General features: G+C 40.6%; 1 non-coding gene across 1 annotated transcript; it reads left to right on the forward strand.

The window, feature by feature from the left end:
* The first annotated feature begins 8,542 nt into the window (after positions 1–8,542).
* Positions 8,543–8,650, forward strand: LOC112760566 (small nucleolar RNA R71). Its single transcript, XR_003180999.1, has one exon. It is a non-coding gene; the product is annotated as a small nucleolar RNA R71 (small nucleolar RNA).
* Positions 8,651–9,929: the final 1,279 nt, after the last annotated feature.

The following is a 9,929-nucleotide window of genomic DNA, read 5'->3' on the forward strand; positions in this document are numbered from 1 at the left end:
TCCATGAGTGTCCTTGGATGCCGCCACGGTCTTGGCATACTCTTCCACTACTCTAGCCTTGTTCACTAAGTCAGAGAAGACACGGATCTCTAAAGGAGCCACATCAGTCATAATGTTATCCTTCAAAACCCTCTGGTACTTAACACATCTCCAACTCTCGTAAGTCTCCGGATCACCCTGACACATCCGAGAAAACCTACAAAGCTCTTCGAACTTGTTGGTGTACTCTGCCACAGACATGGGACCTTGCTTCAGCTGCATTAGCTCCATCTCCTTTGCTTCCCATGCAGACTCAGGGAAGTATTTCTTATAGAAAGCCGTTTGGAATACCTCCCATGGAATGTCACAATTCTGAAGCTGTAGAAAATGACACTCAACTTGCCACCAGGGCTGAGCTTCTCCCGCTAGCTGATAAGCGGCAAACTCGACATATTGATTGAGGGGAACATGCTGTGCCTGTAAAGCACGCTCAATTCCTGGAACCAGTGGTCCGCTTCAATAGGATTTTGGATCCTCAGAAAGTTGGCGGATGAACCTTGAGAAACGTCACCAAGTCATCGAACTCCACCCGTGTTATCGTCGTTTCCTTTAGAATTATCATTGGCATTTCCTTCTCCGTTCCCATTGCCATTCCCCGCCGATTGGTCTAACCTCTGCATAGATTGCAGAGTCGCAGCAGCATTAGCTTCCATGGTATTAGCGAGATTCGCCATTGCTGCCATGAATTCGGCATGATTGTCAGCTGGTTGCTCATTCCTACTCTCTCGGGTATGTGTTCGACCTCGCCCGCGAGTCGCCATGTAGGGTTCCTGTCTGCACCAAACAATCAATATCAAGGTGATCAGTCTCAATATCAAAAGTATAGTGCTTCAATTATCCCAATAGCATCAAAGAAAAGACACACAGAGTATGCAATGAAGCACAATCGGTCCATCTCTCAGGCTCACGAGGACGAACCGCTCTAATACCACTAAATGTAACACCTAATTAGCCTAAGCTTACCTCGCGTCGTAAAGCAAAGGTTAATCAGAGCTTATGACAGTTCTAAGCTCATACATAATATAAGTATAGAAAGAATAGTATAATCTAGAAGCCTGATGAAGGATATAACTAAAAAAAATGGATTTCAAAAGCACAAAACGTACTATCTTAAGGCATAAAAAACAGATGAAATACAACAAAAGATAAGTATATAATATCATAGGAAACTAGCCTCGACTCGTGGAGTTTAAGCCGGCTAGCCATATAACAGTATACAGAACCATACAGAATACTGACAGTTTAAAAATAGCTTATACAAGTTTGTTCTCTCAAATACAAGCCTCTAGGCTAAACAAAATACAAAAGAGAGATGTATAAACAAAGTAAACCAAAAAGACTCCAAAAGAATCCAAGATCCTCCGCTTCGGCCACTATCCAAAGCAACTCACCGAGGTGGGTTGCGACCTGCATCTGAAAAACACAAAAGAAATATGGTATGAGAACCGGAGGTTCTCAGTATGGTAACAGTGCCCAGAAATGTAGAATCTAAGACCCCGGGACGCCAAAGGCAATCCTAAGCTCCATATCCGTCACAAGATTCAAACTTAAAGCATTCTAAAACAAATAAACATAATTATTTTCACCTTAACATAAATAAATAGGGTTATCTATCTTATAGGATTTCTATTCTAAACAAACACCGCTGTCCCACAACCTTCACCAACTTATCCTCCATGAGATCCCATCACCACCGCCTTCCGAACCTCCTCAATCCCAGTAGAAAATACAGGTAATATACAAATAGAAGCATATAAGGCAATTAATTCAGATAGCAAGTAAGCATGTTATTAGGCAAGCCATTACAAGTAAATAATGCATACAAGCAGATAGAAAATGCATATGATGAATGCCTGCCCTACTGGCTGTGATATCACATTTTCGGTTCAACTGCAAACCCGACACATCTCCATGGAGACGTCGCCCTTCGGATTTCTCATATGGGAACACCCGAGATATAGTGCCCAGATCACTGTCCAGGTACCGGCACTGACGATCGGATTTCTACCGGTAAAGAATTTTATAGATAAATTCTCGTTGCTAGTATAGTTTCTAAACCAACAAAGAATCCTTTCGTACAAAAGTTTTAGTTGTCACTTAAGCAAACCCAATAAAATTTATAACCGAAGTATTTAAACCTCGGGTCATTGGTGCACGAAATCGTGATAGTTCCTTCCTTGGTAACGGCGCCAAAAACTTAATACGCACGTTCATAATTTTAGTTCTTTGTCACAACTTCACACAACTAACCAGCAAGTGCACTGGGTCATCCAAGTAATAAACCTTACGTGAGTAAGGGTCGATCCCACAGAGATTGTCGGCTTGAAGCAAGCTATGGTCACCTTGTAAATCTCAGTCAGGCGGATTCAAATGGTTATAGAGTTTTAATAATTAAAAGATAAATAAAACGTAAAATAAAGATAGAGATACTTATGTAATTCATTGGTGAGAATTTTAGATAAGCGTATGGAGATGCTTTGTTCCTTCTGGATCTCTGCTTTCCTACTACCTCCATCCAATCCTTCATACTCCTTTCTATGGCAAGCTGTATGTTGGGCATCACCGTTGTCAATGGCTATATCCCGTCATCTCAGTGAAAATGGTCCAAATGCGCTGTCACCGCATGACTAATCATCTGTCGGTTCTCGATCATGCTGGAATAGGATCCAGTGATCCTTTTGCGTCTTTCACTACGCCCAGCACTCGCAAGTTTGAAGCTCGTCACAGCCATCCCTTCCCAGATCCTACTCAGAATACCACAGACAAGGTTTAGACTTTCGGATCTCAAGAATGGCCGCCAATAATTCTAGCCTATACCACGAAGACTCTGATCGTAGATCAGGAGGCTAAGAGATATGCATTCATGCTTGCTTTCATGTAGAACGGAAGTGTTCGTCAGGCACGCGTTCATAAGTGAGAATGGTGATGAGCATCACATAATCATCACATTCATCATGTTCTTGTGTGAGAATGAATATCTTATAGAAGAAATAGGCTTGATTTGAATAGAAAAACAATAGTACTTTGCATTAATTCATGAGGAACAGCAGAGCTCCACACCTTAATCTATGGGGTGTAAAAACTCCACCGTTGAATATACATAAGAACAGAAGGTCTAGGCATGGCCGAATGGCCAGCCCCCTAAACGTTATCTCTGAACATAAAATTATTCAAAGACTAACCAGAGATGTGAATACAATAGTAAAAAGTCCTATTTATACTAAACTAGTTACTAGGGTTTACAAAAATGAGTAAATGATACAGAAATCCACTTCCGGGCCCACTTGGTGTGTATTTGGGCTGAGCATTGAAGCTTTCATGTATAGAGGTCTTCCTTGGAGTTGAACGCCAGTTTGTAACTTGTTTCTGATGTTTAACTCTGCTTTGCAACTTGTTTCTGGCGTTTAACGCCAGAATAGGGCAAAAATCTGGCGTTAAACGCCAGTTTGTGTTGTCTAAACTTGGGGAAAGTATGGATTATTATATATTACTAGAAAGCCCTGGATGTCTACTTTCCAACGCAATTGAGGGCGCGCCATTTGGGTTTCTGTAGCTCCAGAAATTCCACTTTGAGTGTAGGGAGGTCAGAATCCAACAGCATCTGCAGTCCTTCTTCAGCCTCTGAATCAGATTTTTGCTCAAGTCTCTCAATTTCAGCCAGAAATTACCTGAAATCACAGAAAAACACACAAACTCATAGTAAAGTCCAGAAATGTGATTTTTATTTAAAAACTAATAAAAATATATTAAAAACTAACTAAATCATACTAAAAACTATGTAAAAACAATGCCAAAAAGCGTATAAATTATCCGCTCATCACAACACCAAACTTAAATTGTTGCTTGTCCCCAAGCAACTGAAAATAAAATAGGATAAAAAGAAGAGAATATACTATAAATTCCAAAATATCAATGAACTTAGCTCCAGTTAAATGAGCGGGACTAGTAGCTTTTTGCCTCTGAACAGTTTTGGCATCTCACTTTATCCCTTGAAGTTCAGAATGATTGGCATCTATAGGAACTCAGAATTCAGATAGTGTTATTGATTCTCCTAGTTCAGTGTGTTGATTCTTGAACACAGCTACTTTATGAGTCTTGGCCGTGACCCTAAGCACTTTTTTTCCAATATTACCACCGGATACATAAATGCCACAGACACATAACTGGGTGAACCTTTTCAGATTGTGACTCAGCTTTGCTAGAGTCCCCAATTAGAGGTGTCCAGGGTTCTTAAGCACACTTTCTTTTTTTTTCTTTGGACCTTGACTTTAACTGCTCAGTCTCAAGCTTTTGGCTTGACACCTTCACGCCACAAGCACATGGTTAAGGACAGCTTGGTTTAGCCGCTTAGGCTAGGATTTTATTCCTTTGGGCCCTCCTATCCACTGATGCTCAAAGCCTTAGATCCTTTTTATTACCCTTGCCTTTTGGTTTTAAGGGCTATTGACTTTTTCTACTTGCTTTTTCTTTTTCTTTATTACTATTTTTTTCGCCAATTTTTTCTTTCTTTTTCTTTTTTTTTTCTGCAAGCTTTGTTCTTCATTGCTTTTTCTTACTTCAAGAATCAATTATATGATTTTTCAGATTTTCAAATAACATTTCTCCTTTTTCATTATTCTTCAAGAGGCAACAATTTTAACATTCATAAACAACAAATTCAAAATACATATGCACTGTTCAAGCATTCATTCAGAAAACAAAAAGTATTGTCACCATATCAAAATAATTAAACTAATTTCAAGGATGAATTCGAAATCTTGTACTTCTTTTTCTTTTGTAATTAAAACATTTTTCATTTAAGAGGGGCGATGGATTCATAGGACATTCATAGCTTTATGACATAGACACTTAAACACTAATGATCATATAGTAAAGACACAAACATAAATAAAACATAAGGCTCAAGAACCGAAAAACAGGAAAATAAGAACAAGGAGATTAAGGAACGGGTCCACCTTAGTGAGGGTGGCGTCTTCCTCTTCTTGAAGAACCAATGGTGCTCTTGAGCTCCTCTATGTCTCATCCTTGTCTTTGTTGCTCCTTCCTCATAGCTCTTTGATCTTCTCTAATCTCATGGAGAATGATGGAGTGCTATTGGTGTTCCATCCTTAGTTGTCCCATATTGGAACTTAATTCTCCTAGGGAGGTGTTGATTTGCTCCCAATAGTTTTGTGGAGGGAAGTGCATCCCTTGAGGCATTTCAGGGATTTCTTGGTGAGGAATTTCCTCATGCTCTTGTTGAGGTCCATGATCTCTTGTTTGCTCCATCCTTTTCTTAGTGATGGGCTTGTCCTCATCAATGAGGATATCTCCCTCTATGTCAATTCCAGCCGAATTGCATCGGTGGCAAATGAGGTGAGGAAAGGCTAACCTTGCCAAAGTGGAGGACTTGTCAGCCACCTTGTAGAGTTCTTGAGGTATGATCTCATGAACTTCCACTTCCTCTCCAATCATGATACTATGGATCATGATGGCCCGGTCTATAGTAACTTCAGACCGGTTGCTAGTAGGAATAATTGAGCGTTGAATGAACTCCAACCATCCTCTAGCTACAGGCTTAAGCTCCGGTCTTCTCAATTGAACCGGTTTGCCTCTTGAGTCAACTTTCCATTGAGCTCCTTCCACACAAATGTCCATAAGGACTTGGTCCAACCTTTGACCAAAGTTGACCCTTCTAGTGTAGGGGCGTGCGTTTTCTTGCATCATTGGCAAGTTGAACGCCAACCTTACTTTTTTCGGACTGAAATCTAAGTATATCCCCCAAACCATTGTAAGCCAATTCTTTGGATTCGGGTTCCTACTTTGATCATGGTTCCTAGTGATCCATGCATTTGCATAGAACTCTTAAACCATTAAGATCCCGACTTGTTGAATAGGATTAGAGAGAACTTCCCATCTTCTTCTAATCTCTTGTCGGATCTCCGGATATTCGCTCTTTTTGAGCTTAAAAGGGACCTCAAGGATCACCTTTTTCTTGGCCACAACTTCATAAAAGTGGTCTTGATGGACCTTTGAGATGAATCTCTCCATCTCCCATGACTCAGAGGTGGAAGCAATGGCCTTCCCTTTCCTCTTTCTTGAGGTTTCTCTGGCCTTAGGTGCCATTAATGGTTATGGAAAAACAAAAAGCAATGATTTTTACCACACCAAACTTAAAAGGTTTGCTCGTCCCCGAACAAAAGAAGAAAGAAAGTAGGAGAAGAAGAAGAAAATAGAGGAGATTGACGGAGAAGGTGTATTCGGCCAAGGGGGAGAAGTGGTGGTTGTAATGTGTGAAAATAGAGTAGTGTTGAGGGGTTTATATAGGGGTGGGGAAAGGGTAGGTTTCGGCCATTAAGGTTGGGTTTGGGAGGGAAAAGAATTTGAATTTTGGAGGTAGGTGGGGTTTATGGGGAAGAGTGGATGGATGTGAGTGGTTAAGGGTATTTGGGGAAGAGGTATGGAGGTGATTGGTGAAGGGTATTTGGGGAAGAGAGTTATGAAAGGGTGTGAAGAGGAGAGAAGAAGAAGTGTGGTAGGTGGGGATCCTGTGGGGTCTACAGATCCAGAGGGGTAAAGGACTTAACATCCCTGCTCCATTTAGGCGTGCAAACGCCCTTAGAATGCATGTCTGGCGTTAAATGCCAGCTTGCTGCTTGTTTCTAGCATTAAATGCCAATTCCATGCTCTATTCTGGCGTTAAACGCCAGTCTGGTGCTTGTTTCTGGTGTTTAACGTCAGCTTGATGCTTCTTTCTGGCGTTAAACGCCAGTTTAATGCTTCTTATTGGCGTTTAAATGCCAGTAAGCTCTTCCTCCAGGGTGACCTATTTTTAATACTGTCTTTCATTCTGTTTTTGATTTTTCAGTAGTTTTTATGACTTCACATGATCATCAACCTAAAGAAAACATAAAATAGCAATGGAAAATAAATAGATATAATTAAATAACATTGGGTTGCCTCCCAACAAGCGCTTCTTTAATGTCAATAGCTTGACAGTGAGCTCTCATGGAGCCTCACAGATATTCAGAGCATTGTTGGGACCTCCCAACACCAAACTTAGAGGAGTTTGAATGTGGAGGTTCAACACCAAACTTAGAGTTTGGTTGTGGCCTCCCAACACCAAACTTAGAGTTTGACTGTGGGGGCTTTGGTTGACTCTGCAGTGAGAGAAGCTTTTCATGCTTCCTCTCCATGGTTACAGAAGGAGAACCTTGAGTCTTAAATACAAGGTAGTCCTCATTCAGTTGAAGGACCAACTCTCCTCTGTCCACATCAATCACAGTTTTTGCTGTGGCTAGGAAGGGTCTTTCAAGGATGATGGATTCATCCTTATCCTTCCCAGTGTCTAGGATTATAAAATCAGCAGGGATGTAAAGGCCTTCAACCTTTACTAACACGTCCTCTACTAGTCCATAAGCCTGTTTCATAGATTTGTCTGCCATCTCTGGTGAGATTCTTGCAGCTTATACCTCATAGATTCCCAGTTTCTCTATTACAGAGAATGGCATGAGGTTTATCCTTGACCCAAGGTCACACAGAGCCTTCTCAAAGGTCATGGTGCCTATGGTACAAGGTATGAAGAATATTCGTCAGAGCTCATGAATGGCAGAAGGAGGTTCAATGGAATCTCTATGGTCTCTAGATGAACCTCAGATTCCTTTGGTGCCTCAAAGGGAAACTCCTTATTGGTCAATGAACGTCCCAGGAGGTCTTCCTCACTAGGATTCACGTCCTTCTCCTCCTCTATGGGTTTGGCCACACCAAGTAAGGTTATGGCCTTGCACTCTCTTTTTGTGTTCTCTTCTGTATTGCTTGGGAGAGTACTAGGAGGAATTTCAGTGACTCTTTTACTCAGCTGGCCCACTTATGCCTCCAAATTTCTAATGGAGGACCTTGTTTCATTCATTAAACTTAGAGTGGCCTTAGATAGATCAGAGACTATATTTGCTAACCTGGATAGATTCTGCTCAGAATTCTCTGTCTGTTGCTGAGAGGATGATGGAAAAGGCTTGCTATTGCTAAACCTGTTTCTTCCACCATTATTAAAGCCTTGTTGAGGCTTTTGTTGATCCTTCCATGAGAAATTTGGATGATTTTTCCATGAGGGATTATAGGTGTTTTCATAGGTTTCTCCCATGTAATTCACCTCTGCTATTGCAGGGTTCTCAGGATCATAAGCTTCTTCTTCAGAAGATGCTTCTTTAGTACTGTTGGATGCAGCTTGCAATCCATTCAGACTCTGAGAAATCATATTGACTTGCTGAGTCAATATTTTATTCTGAGCTAATATGGCATTCAGCGTATCAATTTCAAGAACTCCCTTCCTCTGAGGCATCCTATTATTCACAAGATTCCTTTCAGAAGTGTACATGAACTGGTTATTTGCAACCATGTCAATCAGTTCCTGAGCTTCTGCAGGTGTTTTCTTTAGGTGAATTGATCCACCTGCAGAATAGTCCAATGACATCTTTGATAATTCAGACAGACCATCATAGAATATATCCATGATGGTCCATTCTGAAAGCATGTCAGAAGGACACTTTTTGGTCAGTTGCTTGTATCTCTCCCAAGCTTCATAGAGGGATTCACCTTCTTTCTGTTTGAAGGTTTGAACATCCACTCTAAGCTTACTAAGCTTTTGAGGAGGAAAGAACTGGGCTAAGAAATTCGTGACCAGCTTATCCCAAGAGTTCAGGCTATCTTTAGGTTGAGAGTCCAACCATATTCTAGATTTGTCTCTTACAGCAAACGGAAAAAGCATAAGCCTGTAGACCTCGGGATTAACCCCATTGGTCTTAACAGTATCACAGATCTGCAAGAATTCAGTTAAGAATTGAAAAGGATCTTCTGATGGAAGTCCATGAAACTTTAAATTCTGTTGCATCAGAGAAACTAATTGAGGCTTTAGCTCAAAATTGTTTGCTCCAATGGTAGGGATTGAGATGCTTCTTCCATGTAAGTTGGAATTTGGTGCAGTAAAGTCACCAAGCATCTTCCTTGCATTGTTGTTGGGTTCGGCCATGTTTCCTTCTTTTTCGAAAATTTCTGTCAGATTTTCTCTAGAGAGTTGTGCCTTAGCTTCCCTTAGCTTCCTCTTCAGAGTCCTTTCAGGTTTAGGGTCGGCTTCAACAAGAATATTCTTATCCTTGTTCCTACTCATATGAAAAAGAAGAGAACAGAAAAGAAAATATGGAATCCTCTATGTCACAGTATAGAGATTCTCTTTTGTGAGTAGAAGAAGAGAAGAGAAAAAATTCGAACACAGGGGAGAAGAGGGGGTTCAAATTATGAGTAGAGGAGAAGTGTTAGTAGATAAATAAATAAATAGAAAGAGATGAGAGGGGGATGATAGGTGGGGATTTACACTGGTTCGGAATTCCACAAAATAATCCCGTTGTCAGTATAGTCCAAACCAATAGTTAATCCTCAAATTAAATTAAATTTTTAGGTTGTCACAAAGAACAATCCCCAATTAAGAAATAACCAAAGTATTTGGACTCCGGGTCGTCTCCCTAGGAAACAATGAAGTGCATGCGTATTGGCTATGATGGGGTAAAAGGGGGTTTTGTTTATGAGATGGCAAGAAAGTAAACTGAGTGAATAAGTAAAGAAAGCAAAATAAAGAACTCTTGGCTAAGACTTGGGTACTTGAGATCAGCATCCTAGTCAACAAACCAATTATTGACAATTATGAGAGGCCAACCAATTAAGTCTACTTCTCGAAGCCTTAAGTACGTAACATTTACTCCTAGACTTGAAGTATGTCAAATAGGCTTGATCACATCCACCCTTAAGTCCTAACCTACCTACTAATTGACTTAGTAGTGGGTTAGCATCAATGGGCTTCAAATCGATCACCAAGGGTTCTCAAATCACCAAATCCATTATGTCCAAAAACTCAAGATCAC

This window comes from Arachis hypogaea, chromosome 16, assembly GCF_003086295.3.
Source record: "Arachis hypogaea cultivar Tifrunner chromosome 16, arahy.Tifrunner.gnm2.J5K5, whole genome shotgun sequence".
In the NCBI taxonomy this organism is placed as follows: domain Eukaryota; kingdom Viridiplantae; phylum Streptophyta; class Magnoliopsida; order Fabales; family Fabaceae; genus Arachis; species Arachis hypogaea.